Consider the following 17,748-nt stretch of genomic DNA (forward strand, 5'->3'; position numbering starts at 1 on the left):
GGCCCCAGGGAGGCAGGATTCCCGCTCCTGGGCCAGGCCCTTCCTTTTGTCAGTGCTACATCGGGCGCCAGGCCAAGCTTCACTCTCAGTGGCACTTCCTCCCCTGGGACTTGACTCACCAAGAGAGGCACAGGAGGCCTGAGCCAGGGTCTGGAATTCGGCCCACATGGCCATAGCTCTGATGTGACCCGGCTTTCCAGGCTGCAGGCCGCCACGTGCTGTCGGCCCGGGTGCTTTGTGCACAGCCAGTCCACGGCGTGTGGCTACAGCACGTGGCGGGCACCCTGTGGTGAGCAAGGCCTGAGAGATCCCACACTTGGGGACTTCTTGTGAAACAGTCTGGCCCCTCAGAGCCTGGGAAATTAAAAAAAAAGAAACTTTACTAATTAATTACTTACTTATTTTGATTAAGAATGCATAAACCTGATGCGAAATCCAAAATGCAAGTCATACAACACAGTAACTTCCCGTCTCCGTCCCACTCCTGCTTCCCATCCCATGTGTCTTCGATTCCTTCTGAAGCTCAGACATCTGCATTGTCAGGGCGACTTTTAGCATCAACAGTGAATGTGTCAGTGACGTCACGGAGACTAGAGTGTGTGGTGGGGTGGCCCTGTGGTTTCAGGGAAGGAAGTGAGGAAGGGCATGGGGACCGTCTTGGGGGGCGGGGGGCTGACCGGTGCCTGGGTGTGCTTGGGAGATTAGGAGGGAGCCAGCAGCCCCGTGTGCTTGGTGATGGATGAGCAAGGGGCCAGAAGCATGAGCTGAGGTCCAAGGTCAGGTAGCCAAGAGGGTGGAGGGTGCAATTGTGCGGTCAGCGAAAGGACTCTGGACTCCGAGTGAGACAGGATGGGCCTGCAGAGTTCCGAGCTTTCTAGGACAGTGGCCACAGCAGACTCACCTGTGAAAGCCATCGTCCCACAGATGCAAGAGGCCAGGGAGGAAGCCGTGACAGCAATCCAGGTAGGAGGGTGGCACAGCGCTATGGGGGCTCTGGAGGTGGGGAAGGGAGGCCCGGTTTGGGGATGGGAGCAAGGGGAGCTTTACTGTCACAGGTACCAGCACCAACAGGTTTGGAGCAAAGAAGTCAGGGACAGGGGGCCGGCGCTCTGGTGTAGCAGATAAAGCCACCGCCTGCAGTGCTGGCATTCCATATGGGCGCCGGTTCTAGTCCCAACTGCTCCACTTCCAATCCGGCTCTCTGTTATAGCCTGGGAAAGCAGTAGAAGATGGCCTAAGCCCTTGGGCCCCTGCACCCATGTGGGAGACCCGGAAGAAGCACCTGGCTCCTGGCTTCAAATCAGCACAGCCCCGGCCATTGCAGCCAACTGGGGATGAGCCAGCGGATGGAAGACCTCTCCCTCTCTGTCTCTCCTTCTCTCTCTGTGTAACTCTGACATTTAAATAAATAAATAAATCAGGGACAGACCCCAGGACAGCTTCTAACCTTGCTGCCTGATTGCAGCAAAGCCAGCCTTCTCCAACACGGGCGCCACCATCTGCATACATAGAACCTGGCCACGGTGAAAGACACAGCCGTGAGGAGAAGGCCTGGACCCCTTCTAGGGCCCAGGCTGCCCCGCTGCTGTGCAGGATCTCCAGGGAGGGCCTCCGGACTGCCCCAGTGACCGGGTGACCCCTCGGAGGTCTGCAAGAGCCCTATTGTCATCTTTGGACCTGAATTCTCAAGTCTGACGCGGCGAGAGAGCTTTAAGATTCTGCCAGGGGCTGATTTGTACGTGAGCACATTTCCTAAGAAACAAACAGTCCAGCCTCCGTTACAGGACGTCAGGGGTCTGGCCCCAGGCCTGCCGCTGGTGGAGTGAGAGTCCACGTTTCCACGGTGGGAGGGCGCCGTGTCCTCTGAAACGCGGCCCGCTGGAACGAGTACGGCACCCTGTCCTCGGGGACATCCTTCCTGGGCCAGCCCCACTCCCCTGTCTGCCAAGCCTCTGCAAACAACAGCGGCGCAGACAGCTGCAGGGCGGCTCCTGTCCCGGCGGCGGAGACCGGGAGCTGTGCACTCTCTCAGGCCTGGCCCTCTCCCAAGTGGGGACCTCTCGAGGTTTGGGGAAGGGCAGGTCCCCAGGTTTCTGAGTCCTTGGACACTGGCTGCTTAGCCCCTGCAGCTGTCCATCGCGCCGTGGCGCTGCTGCCACACTCTGCCTTTGAGAACCTCTGTTAGAGGCTGGTGTGGTGGCACAGCTGGGTAATAAGCTGCAGCCTGCACCCCCCTGCATGCCTCATCAGAGTGCCAGTTCGAGTCCCTGTCAAAACAAGGCATACTATTCCAACCTATTGCCCACTGCTCTGTTTCTGATCCAGTTCACAGCTAATGTGCCTGGAAGGCAGCAGGATGATGGCCCCTACACCCTTGTGGGAATTCCAGGCTCCCGGCTTCCGCTTGGATCAATCCAGCCCTGGCCATTGTGGCCATATGGCGGGGGGAGGGGGGGGTGAACCAGCAGATGGAAGATCTCTCTCTCTCTCTCTCTCTCAGCCTCTCCCTTTTTCTCTGTCACTATGCCATTCAGATAAATAAAATAAAATATGTAAAAGACCCAGTGTCTGGGCTCTGGGCTATGCAGGGGACAAGGATGCACTCCTCAGGGGGCAAGTCGGTGTCCTCCTTGGGCTCGTTCTGATCTGTGTCTGGAGTCCAGCACTTGTGGAGGGCTGACTCTGCCTGGCCTTCTAGGCCCTTGGTACGGATGGTCCCATCTGATCCTAGAAGTCTAGGTTTGGAAAGGCTGGCCAAGGGTCCAAGGTCACACAGGGTGACACTTTGTGGCCCAACACAAGTGCCTACGTGGGTTCTGCTGAGCTAGCCAGGCCGAGGGGACGCCAGCACGTGGTAGAGCATCAGCCACCCTGGCTCCTTCTGCACTTGCTCCCAAGCCCACTCTGCAAGTTCAGCAATGAATGGGCCAGAGTCCCTGCCTTCAGGATGCTCTTGGCAAAGCCAAGACCAAGTGCTAAGCCCACTGCCCTGCCCAGTGCCACCATACCGTATTGCTCAGTAATGGTCCTTGCAAGAACAAGAGTAGAGAAGCAAGTTCTATTGAGAGTTAGCGTGACTGAGCTTAGATACTTGCTTTCGGGGGTTAGACCTCAGAAAAGCTCTTCCCTGCAGTGGTTCATCAGGAACTGGAGACAGCTCGAGCAATTGGGAGAGAGAGAGAGAGAGAGAGAGAGAGAGAGAGGATGCAGCAAGAGAAAGCTTCCATCTGCTGGTTCAGTCCCCAAATGACCACAATGGGGCTGGGCCAAGTCCAAGCCAGGAGCCTGGAACCCCATCTGCTTCTCCCACATGGGTGCAAGGGCCCAAGCACTTGGGCCATCTTCTGCTGCTTTCCCAGGTGCATTAGCAGGGAGTTGCATTGGAAGTGGAGCAGCCAGGACTGGAACCAGCACCCATGGTGGTGGCTTAATGCACTATGCCACAAGGCCAACCCCTAAACTTCTGTTTTAATTCCATATTTTCCTATATAAACTAAAACAAAATGGTTTCACAGGGCAAAGTACTCGCAATAGCAAAAAGCGTTTTTTCTTTTTTAAAATAAGCTCTCCTGACCCTCCCAGGACCACCTTCAGTTCTTCGGAAGTTCTATTCTAAGGTCTGCGCAGAACAGAAGTGACTGTGGCAACCCACGTCAGTGAGCTGGGAGTCTTCACGCTGAAATTTGTATGTAGCACATTTGTGTGGGTGTGTTGTTGTTGTTATAATTCTGGAGAAGAAGAAAATCATCACATTAAAAACATTCCAACCAAATGTTGGCTCCGCTGGAGCCCTTTGGGGGCAGTTTGCAGCAGCTTTCAGGTTTCACAGAGAGAGGGAGGACTGGGTCATGGTCACAGGTCAGGGCCGGGCGCCCTGGTCAGGGCTTGTCTGCTGCGTGTGAAGCTCCAGGTTTCCACCAAGCACAGTCTACGGGAGGCAGGGAGGGCAGGCGGAGGCCTGGGAGCCCCCACGAGAGAGGGTCTGGAATTGCAGAAAGGAAAAATAAGACTGACCCAGGGGCCTGCAGAAAGAGAGGCCCCGGCCCCAGCGGCACGAAGAGAAAGAGCCCATAATCTTGGTGACGCAGGGCCAGGAGGTTAACCCCAGAATAATCATAATGAAAACAATCTGTTTGCACCAGGGATGCTTCCAGAAATTCCCGGGAGCACGTCCAAGGTGGAGAATCCCAGCCGGAAGTGCTGCTGGTTGGAAATGAGAGGATGGTGGGGGGCTGGGGTGGTGGTGGGGCGGTCAGGGGACAGCCTCTTTCTCAGCAAGCCCCCTGGGGGACCTGTGGCTGGGGTAGGGGAGGGGGTAGCAGGCTGCAGCTCAGCAGCTGGATTTAATGTTCTTGGAAGAGTCTTCTTTCTACTGGAATCCATTCGTTCCTCCTGCTCTGAAGAGGGGATGGACTTCAGCGCCCATTCCTTGGGACATGTGCCTGAACTGCGTGGGACAGCCGACCGCAGGCCACCTACGCACTGCCCACCCCGCTCCGGGGGGACTTCTAGTAGGCGACAAGGGCCTGTCGAGGGGCCCCAACAGTTATTCATACTCGGCTCCTCTGCCTCTGGGGTGGTTCTCAGCTGGGCCAGGGACCCCAGGACAGAGCCTGCTGTGCTGCTGTCGAGGGGACAGAGCCCCCTTCTGTGCTTCCCCTTCCCCACAGTCACTCCAGGGAAGCCCAGTCTTACACCCCAAGTGACAAGTTTCCACGGGTCAGGTTGGGTGTCAAGAGAGATCTCAGGGGCTGGCGCTGTGGCATAGCAGGTAAAGGGGCCGCCTGCAGTGCCGGCATCCCATATGGACACTGGTTGGAGTCCTGGCTGCTCCACTTCCCATCCAGCTCTCTGCTGTGGCCTGGGAAAGCAGTAGAAGATGGCCCAAGTCCTTGGGCCCCTGCACCCATGTGGGAGACCCAGAAGAAGCTCCTGGCTTCAGATCAGCGCAGCTCTGGCCGTTGTGGCCATCCTCCAGCGATGGAAGACCTCTCTCTGCCTCTTCTTCTCTCTCTGTGCAACTCTGACTTTCAAATAAATAAATAAATAAGTCTTAATAATAAGTCCCTTTTAATGAATCATGATGTGAATGGAAGGGGAGAGGGAGTAGGAAAGGGGAGGGTTGCGGGTGGGAGGGACGTTATGGAGGGGAAGCCATTGTAATCCATAAGCTGTACTTTGGAAATTTATATTCATTAAATAAAAGTTAAAAAAATAAGTCCCTTTTACAGATGGGGAAACTAAGGCTCAACAAGGCGGCCTTTCTGTGGTCACCTGCCCAGACCCCTGGCCACACCCCCGAGCTGCTCTGGACCTGCCACCTGCTGTCTGATGGGGGCAGGGAACTCCTACAGAGCCTCTCAATCTTGGCAGACAAGCTGGAGTCTGCCAAGCAGTGAGCGTGAGCGGGTGTGCACTCACGACTACGTGTGCCCCAGTGTGCCCCTGTGCAGGCCCCAGGTTGGCCAGCACACACACATGTGTCCATGTGCTATGACAGGTGCAGGAATCGGGGGCGGGGTGGGCCCTGGGGAAGGGCTGAGGTTCGGGTGCGTTCGTATTGAGTTCAGGTGGTCTTGGGCGAGACTGGGGTGAGACTGGGCCGAGTCCTTGGGGAGGGTGTTGATGGGGTCAGCTTGCTCGGGGATGTCATCCCCCAAGAGGAAGCTGCGGGGAACACCCAGAACGTCACTGAGGAAGAGAGGGCTCGGGCCGCTGCCCCGAGCCAAAGGAAGGAGGGCTGGGAAGCTGGAAGATAAGAGGCAATTCCTGGAAACGGCCGGCAGCCCCTCTGGGCTGTGAGGCAGGGTTGGCTTGTGGGGCAGTCAGCCTGCTGTGCACCAGGCAAGAGCTGGAGGTCGAGATGAACGTGGAGGAGGAGACTTGAGCTGCGCGTTTCCCCTGTAGACTTACAGAGGCCCCACCGCAGGGCCTGGGCTGCAGGTTCAGAGTAAACCAAAGTGTGGTCCACGCCCTTGAGAAGCCACTGAGCCCAGGGAAGGCGCCAGAAGCAGACCCAAAGCAGAGGGTGGAGGGTGGCAGGAACTGCCTGGGAGGGGCTTCCTGGCGCCGATCTAAACCCCCAGCCTGATGCTAACTCTCGCCTTCCCTCCCCCACACCTCCAGGAGTTCAGAAGCCAGGGTCTTGCTGCACCCCCACACAGACCGTATCTGACCCCCTAGAATGCGCACGTGTGTGCCTGCTGGTCCCGTGGAAGGCTGCGAGAGACCAGCCAAGGACAGCAAGCCCAGCCCCAAGGCCAGCCCAGATCTGCGTGCCAGGAGCGCCGCGCTCACTGCGCACCTCGGGCCGCAGCTGGGGTGCTGGTTTCAGACTCTGGGACATGGCTGCGCATTCAGGCTGTGCTGGGGGCTGACCACTGCGTCCCCCCATTGCCGCAACAAGGCCACTGACTTCACTGCCTCAGGACCTCTCACCCCCTCCTAACGGGAGCCCTGGAGGCTCGGAGAGGGCAGGCGGTGTGCGCTCCAGGGTGGGGTCCCACACAGCGCCCACCTCTTCCAGGCCTGGTGACGTCCCTCCCGGTGTGAGCACCACTCCTGTGCGACCCACTGGACTGGTTTCCAAAAGCAATTGTGAAGGTTCCTGAGCAGAAGCCCCCAGGCCCCTGGCTTCACTGGCTCAAGGCAGGGCCCCGCCCGGGAAGCGGGAAGCGGGAAGCCGTGGGCCAGCCTCCTCCTCGGTGTGCTAGTGGCTGACCTTGGCCTCGGGGGCTCTCCTCTCCTTGGCAGGGAAGGGTGCTGGGAGGGCTCCGCTGAGAACCATCCTAAGGGAAGCAGCCGCTCCTGCGTGGGCCTGCCCCGCTCTGGGCCTCACCTGCCCTTGGCTTGCATGGGGATTTTTCTCTGGAAAGAAAGGGCCCCAGCTCCTGAGCCTCCCAGCAGACAGAGATCAGCACATTCCAGGGCTTGGCCTTTCTGCCCTGGGGTCAAAATCTCACAGCAGGTGGAAGGTCTGGGTCTCCTGTCCCCGCCGCTGCCCTGGGGCTGGCAGTGGACAGGGTGGGGACCAGCGGAGCTCCTGGCACCGCCCAGCCTCTGCTGAGTGGACACTGAGTTGTCCCCCACAACTCGCACAAACCCAAGGGAGCGGCTGGACCCCAGCTCGCTGCCTGCTCCCGAGGCCTGGGCACCTGCGGCAGCCCGCTTCTCTGTTGGAGTCTCAGTTGCCAGGACTCCAGGGCTCCGTCCAGCTCTGCCTCCAGGCACCCTCAGGGCTCCCATGGAAGGTCTCTACTCTCCAGCCTCCGACCCGCTCTCCCTTCCACCTGGGATGCCCCCTCCTGTGTCTTCCTCTTGCCTCATCCTTCAGCCCCAGGTTTCCTCTCACTTCTCTGGGACGCCTGCATGGCCTTGCCTCCACTCACACACCGAGGGCTGGTCCCATGCCTTGGACTTCAGGCACCTGGGGGTGATCTGTTGACACTGTCTCTCCAGCCACAGAGGGGACAGACACAGGGAGGGGTGCCCACCTGCGCCCCCCGGGCAAGCAGGCATTTGAATGTCGTGGAGGTTGGGGTCTCTAGAAGGCACTGCTCACACCTGGGGTGGGAGGAGGCTACACGGCCACGTGGGACAAATCATCTTGGGATAGCTCTGCGGAGAGAGCAGAGAGCTGCGCAGGGGCTGGTGCCCAGTGGGTGCGCAGCCACAGGCAGACTCCAGAGCCACCAAGGGGACCCCAACAGAACTTTATTCTTGTGGGAGGTGGCAGTGGAGTCAGGTGGTGGGTGCATGCCTGCCCCTACCTTCTCCCTGGGGTAACTGAGAAGTCAGCAGACGGACTGACTGAGTAAGGTGTGTGGAATGGGCCATTGGTTTGCTTTCTCCTCTGCAGAATCTCAGGCCAGAGGCATGGGCAGGGCCAGGGCGCCCTCCGGGCCCCGGGGTGGTCCTTATGGTTTGGGGAATTGCTCCCCAGCTGACGGTAAAGGACTGTGTGACTCATGACCTCAGGAGAGTCTGGTTCTGGGAAGACAGCAGTCCCGGGTTCCAGCTGATGCGCAGAGAGATAGGGCTTCACACCCTTCCGGCCCCATATTCAACAAACACACCCAGGGCTGTCTCACCAAGACACCGGGAAAGCTAGGTGGGTGGACACAGCTCTGCCCTGAAGGATCCCCTTTCCAGGAATGGGGAGGCCAGGGTCAGAGCTTGGGAGCAAGGGCGTGTCCTCTAGAGGAACGGTCCCTAGGGTAAGGGGCCAGGCTTAGTCCTCACCTCCACGTGCAGCTTGGAGACCTGGCCCAGGCCCTGGCTTTCAATCCCCGAGAGGTGCACCTCCAGCGCAGGCTGTCTCTGGAACTCTGGCTGTTACACCAGCTGCCCCAGCAAGCTGTTAGCTGACAACTCATTCACGTGCCCCCAAACAGCGTTCCAGATACTCTTCCTCTGTAGGCTCTGGACTTCTGTCAATTATGGCAACTCTGGAATCATCTGGACCCTGCCTTCCCCTGATGCCCCACACCTCATGTGTCAACTGGTGCTGTCAACTGGTGCTGTCAGCTGTCCCCGAGGCTGTAGGCGCACCCTCGCTGGGAGCCATGGGAGCAGATCCATGGTGCCTCCAGTGTGGGGTGTGAGAGAAGGATGACAGAGGGGCTTGGGGCAATTGTGGAGACGATGCAGATGCTAAATATCTTGATGGTACACATGGTTTAGTGGGTGAAGATGTGCAAGGGTGCTTTAAAAAGTTTGCAGAATTAAAACAAGCTGAAAAATAAGCAAAACTATAAAAGGCAAGTTTATTTTGGTGCAAAACAATTTGAGTTTTCATAATACAGATTTTTCATGAGTTTTTGAAGTCCCCTGGTCCATCAAAAGTCATCAAACTATAGACTTGATAGGCAATTTTTCTTTTAAAGATTTTATTTATTTATTTGAGAGGTAGAGTTATAGACAGTGACAGGGAGGGACAGAGAAAGATTTCCATCCACTGGTTCACTCCCCAAATGACTGCAACAGCTGGAGCTGAGCTGATCCGAAGCCAAGAGCCAGGAGCTTCTTCCAGGTCTCTCACGTGGGTGCAGGGGCCAAAGCACTTAGGCCATCTTCCACTGCTTTCCCAGGCTATAGCAGAGAGCTGGGTCAGAAGTGGAGCAGCCAGGACTAGAACCGGTGCCCATATGGGATGCCAGCACTGCAGGCAGAGTATCAACCTACTGCACCACAGCACCGGCCCCAGTGAGCAGTTTGGTGCATGCCAGTTATACCTTAACAGGCTCTGTGACGCCTGTGAGCCCTTGGCCAGGCTTCTCATCCTTTAGGCCGAGCTTCCCCATCTACAAGATGACAGCGGGCCCTGTCCTGGGGTGTGGGTGGCAAGGCTCTGTGGCTCAGGCTTTGGTCCAGCACTTTTCAGAGCCCAGCCCTCACCTCACCAGGCCTTCCTGTAGGGTGGATTGGACCTCATGAGAGGACCAGTAGGGGGTGCGGGGGCCAGGAAATAGGCCCAACCACGAAGGACGAGCAAAGGGGAAGTAAATCCACAGCACCAAACTGCACAGACTTCTCTTCGAGCTCAGAACACCTCTGGGGAGCTGGAGAGAGGCCCAGAGGTCACGACCAAGCCCTGCATTTGACAGGCGGGGAAACCAAGGCCCAGACAGCAGCCCCTTTCCCAGGCCGCTGAGCTGGAAGCGGGCAGAGTTGATGCAGGATCGAGGTGGCAAAGCTCAGCACCACCTTTCACATGGTAACCTGTCCCCCCACCCCTGCCCCTGCCGCCCCTCCCAGCCTGTGCCGGCCTGTTTGCCACAGCACTCCTCACTTTCTGATGCCCCGCGTCATCGGCTTCTTTACTGCATTTGCTGTTTGACCCCACCTGCTGTGGTGTAAGCTCTGGAAAGCCAGGGACAGGTGTCTGGTTTGTAAACCAGTGAATCCCAAGCAACTACAACAGCGGCCGCGGACACAGGCTCTTCGCCAAGACTTGTTGAATCAAGGAGCCGGCTGAGCGAGGGCTCCCAGGCAACTCTCGCCGAGCTCAGTGCTGCAGGCGGCTGTCTTCCCTCCTCTCGTCTGCAGGATATGGTATCCTTGGGCTCGGGCGAGACATGTACAGCCTGCCTGGCAGCCACACAGGAGCCAACTGCAGGAACAGGTGACTGCTGATCAACTAAATGATGAGAAGTGATGCTCTGGAAAACTCAATGGGACGAGTAGAGGACCAGCCGTGGGATGGTCCCCGGAGGTATATTTTCTTCACTGCTGGGACATTCTGGTCCCAGCCCCAGGATGCTTGGAAGATCTCTGCCAGTGGAGCACGGGGTGGTGGTGGGGAGGGGGTCTCAGCTCAGCTCACTCATTTCCTGGGTCACCTGTGTTGGCCCTCGGCCCTGGTCTTCCCATCTGTGAAATGGGACGAGAGTGCCTTCTCTGCCAACTTCAGGAGGGCTGGGAGCAGGTGAAAGCCACAGGGCTCTGTGAGCTGCCTGGGCTTGTGCCTCCGTGGGCGGGGTGACTTCAGGTGGCCACAGGGATGCCGAGCTGAAGGCCCGAGATAGGAAGCTTGGTGCTGTGGGGCAGTCCGTGGGCTAAATCAGATCCTCGCTCAAAAATCCCATGTGGAAGTCCCTCCTACCAGTACACCTCGGAAGGTGCCCGTATTTGGATTCAGGGTGTTTAAATAGTTAATTACATTAAAATGAGGTCATTGGCGTGGAATCTAACCCACTCTGGTATCCTTATAAGAAGAGGAACGTAGGCCACAGACACACCCAGAGGGAAGAGGACACAGGGAGATGGTGGCCTTGGACCCTCGGCAGAAACCAGTCCTGCCAACACCTTGGCCTTGGCCTTCCAGCCTCAGGGCCACGAGGCAGCAGATTTTGGCAGCTGAAGCCATGCAGGGCCTCCTGCAGCTCCAGGAAGTGATGTTCTGTCTGGACGGCCAGGACTCGGGCAGCGTCAGCAAGCCTGGGAAACCCCATTGCTCACCCAGTCCCACACAGACCCCCCAGACATCCAGGCTCTGCTGTGTTCCCAGCCCACTGCCCCCTTCGCTGGCAGAGACAACTCATTGGGTCCCTCAGCCTTTGAAAGACCTGGGAGCCTGAGAGGGGCCCCACGGCACCTTGGGCACCATCCCTAAGCAGAGAGCCCCAGAAACACGCTGTTGGACATCCATGAGAAGCGTGCTTCTGGAAGAGTCTTGGTCACATTGAGAGGGAAGGGGAACCTTTTCTGTGGGCAGTCAGGGGAGAGAGGCCACATGCACTCCCTGGAAAGGGGCAGGCAGACACCCTGACCCTGTGCCCAAACCCCTTCTTCCTTTCACATGCCCTGAAGCTTCTCTCTGGGCACATGGGGCTGTGTGGGCTTTGAGATCTGTGCATGCTAAGCGTCTGCCCCTGAGCCATCAATTCTCAGGTCACCCATGCAGCAGCCCAGTCTCGGGAGGCTGACAGGGGCTCACTTCCATGGGGGTGGCTCACCTCAGGACAGGTGCCTTCCTGTCCTGAGCCAGCTTTGATTAAATCAGACCTGGCGTGGTGTCCTCTGGTCTCACCTCGTCACCCATGGGGCCGCGTTTCATTCAACAGCTTTGGTCCAAGATACGCGCTAAAGTCTGAGTGATGACACCAGCACACCAGCATTGCAAAGGGCCACACTTTAGGGAGAGTTTTCAGGTCAAGGGATGCAGTAGAAAGAATCCCACTCCTTCTGCAAAGTCAAGGGGAAAATAAAAACAAAATGAGGTTTTCTTGGCCAAACAAGGCCACCCACATACTCTCCCCTCCAAAAATCGAGGCTGCCTCTGGGTCCCTTCAGCTGTCACGGAACCATCGCCCGTAGCACAAGGGTCGAGGCGGTCTCCTTATTTGGCTCGCTCCTGATTTAGGAAGCCAGGAGCTGCCAGGACCCAGGCTGCCGAAACGCCACAGCCAACGCCCCTGGCTCCGCGCCCCCTTTCCTGTGTGTCTGGCTGACGCACCCAGGGGCCTGGGGGCAGATGGGCTTGAATTCCAGCCCCACCGCCCTGCTCCCAGTTTGCTCCTGAGCTCCAGGAAGCCGGAGGTTGGCCGCCCCGGGCCCTCAGGAGCGCGCGGTTCTGTAGACACGCTGGCTCCGCAGCGGGTCCCGGCCTCGGGTGTCTCATGCCCGCGGAGAGTCCTGCTTGGGACTTCGGCTTCGGTGGGACCATTCAGTGCCGGCCAAGTGTTTTCAATGAAGCCTTTGAAGACCTTTGCTCCCCGCATGCCTCTGCCGCCCGCCCTAAATATGGATGTTTTCTAACAGAAGTTGAGCAGAGGCCTGGTCTGTGGCCTCTAATCTATTTGTGCAAAGGATCAACCTAAAATGGGCTTTTCCTGACAGTTCCAAGAGAGGATTAGCAGCCTGTGTGTGGGGCTTATGGGGCTAGAGTGACCTGGGACATCCATCTTCCGTCCAGTGTCAGCAGAGGTGGCCTCTGCGCAGGCGGATGATGGAAGAGCTGGCCCGGGGCCCCACGTGTCTGAGGAGTCCCTGGAGGCCCCCGTGCACCTGGTTCTCAGCAGCTTGTGCTGGAGTTTCCAAGAAGGCAGCCACCGCCCTGCCTGCTTGCAGTCGCAATGTGAACCCTGCCGCCTGAGCTCCCTGGGACCCATCACGGGGGATTTTCCTTATCGTTGTTGCCTCTAACTAGCAGGAATGAATTTTTAAAGGACGGTTAGGGAGTTTCCTGGCTGTCACCTCGCAGTAGCTCTCCATACCTCCTACTTGAACAGCCTGATTCAGTTGGAATTCACAGAGATGTCCTGGGAATCATAAAATCCTAATTAAAAAGAGAGTTCAATTATGCTTACTAGATGAATCTTACCAAGTCAGGAGAACAAGAAATATCTGCAGTATGGATTTCCAAAGACCACCAGCTACAATTGTTTTTGTTTTTGTTTTTATCTGACAGAGAGACACACAGAGATAAATAGACAGAGATCTCTCATCTGTTGGTTCACTCCTCAAATGCCCACAACAGCCAGGGCTAGGCCAGGCCGACAGGGACCCAATTACCTGAGCCATCATCTGCGGCCTCAGAGGGTGTGCATGAACAGGAAGCTGGATCCGGGCAGGAGCAGTGCAACACTGGAATCAGGTGCCCTCGTTGGGATGCAGATGTCCTGAGAAGCCATCCTGTCCCCTCAGCAATCGTCTGTCTCCCACTGACAGCACTTCAAGCCATGCCTGCTCCACGTTGATTGTGACCCGCTGCCCTTGACCGCAGCTGGCTCTCCCATCTGAACTTAGGCTCCGCCCTGGCAAGTGTTTTGCTCCCTCTGCTGCAGAGTGGCTCCACACTGGCTGGACCCCACCTCACCCTGCAGGTCCTCTCTCAGGGAGTTTTGAACTGGGGGCACACAGGGTGGGAAGCAGAGACAGAGATCCAAAGCCGCAGGGAAGCTGCATTCTGAGAACAGTACATCTACCCAGCACGAGCCACGCATACCAGCTTCCAGGGAGCAACCAGACAGTGGTCACCTTGGCAACGCAGCTTTCCTGGGCTACCTTGATGGGCTTCTGACAGCTTGCGTTTGTGTCCCAACCCTGCACTGACTCACCACAGGACTTGGGGCTTTTCTCTCTTTACAAAAACAGCCATGGGGCCAGTGTTGTGGTGCAGTGGGCTAAGGCGCCAGAATCCCAGTTTGAGTCCTGGCTGTTCTGCTTCCAATCCAGTTCCCTGTTAATGTGCCTGGGAAAGCAGCAGCAGATGTTTGGGCCTTTGCTGTCCACATGGGAGGTCTGAATGGAATTCTAGGCTCCTGGTCTCTGCCAGGCCCCCCTGGCTGTTGCAGTCATTTGGGGAGGGGTGAGCTGATGGAAGATCTCTCTCTCTCTCTCTCTCTCTCTCTCTCTCTCTCTGGCTTTAAAATAATTCTTAAAAAAAAAAGAAAGAAAGAAATCAATAAGCAGTTGTCAATCCAAGTCACTTGCATGGGTCTGGGTTTCTTGTGACTGGGAAGAGCCTCTCTGGTGTGGAAATAAAAATAATTTCCTTGTTTTTGTTGGAGAACTCAGGAAGCCACAGAAGGGATCACAGTGACAGGTACCATCCCACTGGCCCAAGGGGAGGCAGCCTGGGGGCCTGGAGCTGCAGAAGGGAGCTGCTGTCCAGGTCTGTCCTGGGGAACAGCAGCATGCCTGGGGCTTGTTGCCAACAGCAAAGCTGTACCCCAGGTTGTACTTCTGTGAACTGGACATGTGCATGGGCAGGGCTGAGTGGACACCCAGGAATGTGTCTGTGTTGGGGGGGCGGGGGCAAGGGCCGGTGGGAGAGGGTGTCTGAGTGTGTCTGTAGGTTTGCAGCTGAGTCGTGTGCTCGTGTGTGTGGTGAGGGAGGGTGGGGGTGGGGTGTCTGCTGTATATGCATGCACCTGAGAATGGCTACACCTGCCCAGGTATGTACCAGCTGTGCCCACCCAAGCACGGAGGCAATTTTCTGTGTGGTTGGTGTGTGAAGAACCTCTCCTTTGCTCTCGGCAGCTCAGGCTATGGTGGGACGGGCCACCCGGGTCACCTGGATGGCAGGGCTGTCATGTCAACTCGTGGATTCCCAGGGACCAGAGCCATTCAGGACTCTGAATGAAGAGGCGGGAATGAGTAGATGTCAAAGGTCCCCTCATTCCCCTGCCAGGGATCCAGAGCGACCTTCGCCCTGTCCCTTGGGCTGGGTCCTGGTCCCTTCCCCCCAGGGCGGCGGGAGAGGGAGAGGAGAAGCTGGTTTCACTTTCTCCCCAGGCATTTTCACTTTCAAACTTCCTTGGCAACACTGAGAGGTAGTGCTTGGGCAGGGTGCCGGAGGCTGAGCCCCTTCACCCGGGCCCTGACCTGTGGCTGGTGACTGCATGTGGAGGGAGCCCAGGTGCAGCCGCTGGCTTTGGCTCCACACTGTTGATGATGGTGGGGATCTGGCCAGCCTGGCGCGGTGTTTGCAGGGGAGGCTGTGCCTTCCCCAAGCACATGGAGCTGTAGCTCCCTGGGCCTCCCCTTCTGCACTAATGAGAAAACAGCTCCCCAGGGAAGGCGTGAGTTGTCCAAAGTCCCACAGGAGCTGGCGCCAGGGCTGGGCCAGCTGTCAGACCTGGTGTTGACAGAGGGCACCTGGCCAATTGGCCAACAGCAGGGAGAGGTAAAAGCTAAATGCTTGTCCCATGTCCCAGCAGTCTAGGCCAGACAGCGTGGCTCCCAGCACCTCAGTCCACTCAAAGACGCCTCCCTGGCCTTCTCTGGCCACATCATACGCTGTCCTCTCATGCCTACTTGGGTGCCAGGCAGACCCTGGCCACCCTGGCAGACTCCATTCTGCAGGCAGGCCCCACACATCACACAGGCTGCTCCCAGAAAAATCAGCAGGGCTCTGCAGCCTGAGGCTTCCACCTGCACACAGGCCCCCGCAGCACCCAGAATGGTCCACGCATGTCACAAGCCCTGGCCCAGGTTTCTCTCTGGAGTATTACCCAGAAGCCCTCTGCACCGACCTTGAAGGCTTGGCCTAGTCCATAGCCCTTGCAGAGCCTGGGGCCTGTGGACAGCCTGATGGAGCCTGCGCCCGCCAGAGTACCTCTCACCACAGCGGCTCACGCACTCACGCCCCTGCAGGCTGTCCCTCCCCAGGGCTGCCTGCCCCTCCACAGCCCGGTCAACTGCTTGATTATGAGGCTCCAATTCCTGGCTGCCCACACGGACCCTTCAGGGCCACCCTCTGCATTGCCAGTCAGTGCTAACAGGCTGCACCCTAGTGGGCCCTGACTCCCCTCCAGCTGGAATGGGTGTGTCCTACACTTCAGATGAACCTGTGAGAGTCTGTACCCCAATTTACAGGAGAAATTGAGTTAATAACGAGCTGTCTCTTTTTTTATTTCTAAAAAAAATCTTAAAAGATCCATTCATTCATGTATTTGAAAGGCAGAGTTAGAGAGAGATATTTTTTATCTTCTGGTTCACTCCTGGGCCAGCCTGAAGCCAAGAGTCAGGAACTCAATCCAGGTCTCCCACCTGGGTGCAGGAGCCCAGGTATGTGGGCCATCCTCTGCTGCTTTCCTAGGCACATTATCAGGGAGCTGGATTGGAAGTGGAGCAGCTGGGACTCACACCAGCACTCATGTGGGACGCTGGCATCACAGGCTACAGCTTATCCTGCTGCACCACAGTGCTGGCCCCAATTATTGTCTTTCTTACAAGTTCTTCTCTCATTTACATTTGTCATCTGACACCTCCAAACAAGAAGCCATCACATTTTGGATATAAAAGCATCTCGACTCCATTGGTCGTCCTTGCTTTTCACGTTGAACTTGGCTGTTCACTTCCACCCCACTGAAACACATCTCTGTGTCTCAGATGAAAGGTGCCTTACTTGAGTGATGAATGAAACAGACCATCCCCTGGGGAGTTCACGCAGGAGCAGTTTTCCTGTCACCTGGCTCTCCAGTGGGGCCTGGCCAGGCTGAGAGCTTGTCACCAGCACCTTGGAGGTGACCCACAGCCCCAGCCTCCTAGTATAGGGGGTATTACGTTGCGCAACTAAAAATACTGTGAATTTCAGATAAATGATCACTAACTTTTCTACTGTATGCTTGTTCCAAGTATGGAATATTCACGGTATCACACTTACACTAACAAGACTTTGCTGTGTGTCTGAAATTCAAATAGCACCGGGCATCCGGCATTTTATCTGACAACCCACTGGTGTGTGCCACCAGGCATTGGAGGCTCTGCAAGGACCTGGTAACCACAGAACAGCCGGGCCTCTCCGCCAGTAGTGCTCCTCTCTGGATTCTAGAAAGTGACCCAAGCACTCTCGTCAGCACCTGCTATGGCAGTTACTGGCTAGCAGGGTCTATGAGGTTTCACTTCCACCATCTCCTTTGCTTTTCTTTCTCTTCTTTGCCAGTGAATACATTTCGGAAAAGGAAGAAGGCAAGCCCAACAACTACAGCGAGACCAGGACATCCGCTTGGTGGTGTTACACACAAGCAGGGTGACACACGGACATCCCCGCAGATGTCCCCTGAGGAAGGTCAGAGCTGGACTCCAGATAGCATAACTCGGACTCACAACACCATTGCACACATTTGTCGATTAAATAGTAAGTAAGCATTGTTTATTCTGGGTCTTCAATACACTTCTTTAAAAAAAATCTATTTATTTATTTATTTATTTGAAAGTAAGGGAGCCACACACAGAGAGAAAGACACATCAAGAGAGTTTCCATCTGCTGCCTCACTCCCCAATTGCCTAGCCATGGCCAGGACTGGGCTGGGCTGAAGCAGCGAGCCGGGATTTCAATCCAGGTTTCCCAGATGGGTGGCAGGGACCCAATTACTTGAGCCATCACCGCTGTCTCCCAGGGTCTGGGAAGCTGGAGTCAGCAGCCAGAGCTGAGTGTGAAACCCAGGCTCTCCGGGGTGGCTTGTCACTGCTCAGCCAAACACCGCCTTCCATAACACTTCTAAGCCTTACTAATAGCACTTGTGGATTAGAGATGTATAAACAAAATTAATATTTACTGAAAACTGTTTACTATTTGAAAACTTAGATGGACTTTGTCCGTTTACGCTGCAAAGTTCAACCTTGAGGCTGAGCGTGTGCTTGCGAAACACTTTGGGGTGGATGTTGATCCAGGACACAACGTCTGTAGCACGCTCTGCTTTGCTTCCCTGCATGGGCTTTTGAGGCTGTTTCAACACCTGGGGTGGCCCTAGGAAGGTGTCTCGAAAGGGGATCCCATTCCAGCAGACCCAGGTGGCT

General features: G+C 56.6%; 1 long non-coding RNA gene across 1 annotated transcript; it reads left to right on the forward strand.

Moving 5' to 3' along the window:
• Positions 1 to 830: 830 nt before the first annotated feature.
• LOC149127164 (uncharacterized) lies at positions 831 to 4,224 on the forward strand. Its single transcript, XR_016232138.1, has 3 exons — positions 831 to 963; positions 3,583 to 3,685; positions 4,143 to 4,224. It is a non-coding gene; the product is annotated as an uncharacterized LOC149127164 (long non-coding RNA).
• The last annotated feature ends 13,524 nt before the right edge of the window (positions 4,225 to 17,748 follow it).

The sequence above is a fragment of the Oryctolagus cuniculus genome, chromosome 4 (genome assembly GCF_051225735.1).
Source record: "Oryctolagus cuniculus isolate XC-2025 breed Fujian yellow rabbit chromosome 4, ASM5122573v1, whole genome shotgun sequence".
Classification (NCBI taxonomy): Eukaryota; Metazoa; Chordata; class Mammalia; order Lagomorpha; family Leporidae; genus Oryctolagus; species Oryctolagus cuniculus.